Source organism: Lygodium microphyllum, chromosome 8 (genome assembly GCF_053477565.2).
Source record: "Lygodium microphyllum isolate KBCC chromosome 8, Lygodium_microphyllum_v1.1.10, whole genome shotgun sequence".
Taxonomy (NCBI): domain Eukaryota; kingdom Viridiplantae; phylum Streptophyta; class Polypodiopsida; order Schizaeales; family Lygodiaceae; genus Lygodium; species Lygodium microphyllum.
Window position 1 is genome coordinate 54518911 of NC_141142.1, and position 2003 is coordinate 54520913.

Sequence of the window (2003 nt, forward strand, 5' to 3'; positions counted from 1 at the left end):
GGCAACTGCAACAAAGATGATTCCTAAGATCACAGCAAGAGATGCCACACGTGCGGAGAGATAGGGCACATCCATAGGAGATGTCCCTATCGTCAATGCTTCCATTGCAATGAGCTAGGATACATCCAGAAAAATTGCTCTGTTTTCGTATCTGTGCTGTAAATTACATGAACGAATCCTATTTTCTAAAAGGCTTAATTAAGGAAGATGATTTTAAATGTCACACACAAATGTGATTGGACCTAATTGGAAAACTAAAGCTATTAAGGGAAGCAGGTTACCGACAAGTCCATCCTTTAGTATGGTGGTCCGAGAGAACTGGGAGGCTTCTCACAAGGTTTTACCGTCATTCAACCTCTAGGTATTGATAGGTTAGAATCTGATTCATGTCATTTTAGGGGACCGAAATGGGACTATGCCCTACTAGTAAAGAGGTTGAGCGGTGCATCCCTCTCATTTCCCATTCTCTTTGAACCAAGTTCCGCATGGATCTCCTTTGGCTTGGGTATCTCTGCATAAAGTAGGATGTCCAAGACATCGACACTAGGATATTGTTAAGAGACCTTGATGACTAGGGACCCAAGTTTCACGTCAATCCTAGTGGGTTCAGCCCTGAACGTTCTGTTGTGAGGCAAACTCGAGAAACCTTGGGTGACAAACCCTGTAACATTCCATGGGATTGCCATGTGGCATCACTTAGATTTGTCTCTCTATGGACTGCTAAAAATGTACCTGAGCAGCAGATAGGCCAGCATGTTACAATTGATATCAGAGCAAAACTTTGTATTGATGCGTGATTGATTAATATATAGTTCATAGACATATCCTAAACAGAATAACCTAAGTGTTATGGCTTGATTGTCAGGCACCTTCTACACCCACGTATACTGACATATAAGAGAAGAAATTCATTCTCAAGCAAATTAAGGCACCCGAGTTTGATGGAGATGGAATAGATGTCACAGCCGAGGTGAAGATATGGATTGAGTCAATGGATGATTACTTCTCTGCTTCAAGAACCGCTTTTTCCAATCAAGTAATGATAGGCAAACTTAAGTTAGTTGGCCAGGCTCGAATATGGTGGAAGCAATGGTGCAAAGATCAAGGTGTTTCTGAAGCTGCTGTCACTCAGGCTTAGCTAAAAGATGTTGTGCACAGATGATACCTTCCGCCAACCTACCAAACTTTGAGGATGAATGAACTCTTCAAGCTCAAATACCTGGAATTAACTTTGGAAGCCTACTACTCAAAGTTTGTAACCCTACTAAAATATACACCACCTATGGATATTGCGCATCAAGTATCCAAGTTTTGCCATGGCCTAAACACTCCTTTTGAACCACCTCTTGAAGCAATGCGTCCAACGGACTTGCAAGATGCATTACTTCGAGCAAAGCCAATCATCGAAGAACTTAAATCTAGTGCACCTGCCTTGATTTCTTGATGGATAATATTTTAGTAGTTACCCAAAGTTTACCTTCTAGCCGTTGTTATCCATACTCTAATCAGAATCATCCAGCTAGTTAACCCTAGGTCTACCCCGCAAGGGAAGCGTCCTACCGTTACCCATGGAGGACCAACGTGAAGGTTCCTAATTGACCTAAGAGTCACCTATCAACAACTAATTCACATCTGGAGGTGTCCTTCGAGAGTCTTCTTGTTCCAGAAGGAGCAACTACCATTACCCTTAGTTCATGGAGTACAACGCTTTTTTCCAGTTAGCAGACTAAGGATTTATGAAATCCCTTGCAGTGCTCTGGCATAGCCGCCGTACCTTTCCCCTAAGATAATTTACCATTGGGGTTCTGAGACCAAACCCTGAGTAAGTCAGCAAATTGGCCCTTCCTAGAGTTTCTTCCTACTGTTTGTTTTTGGGGAAACCTCTCTGCTACCGAGACCACCCTGCCATAGGACTGAATTCATCGGGAATCCATCCACCCACTTTCCTCTATGGAAGTTCTTAGTTATCTAATTACCTACCACATTATGTAAAGCATATAAAA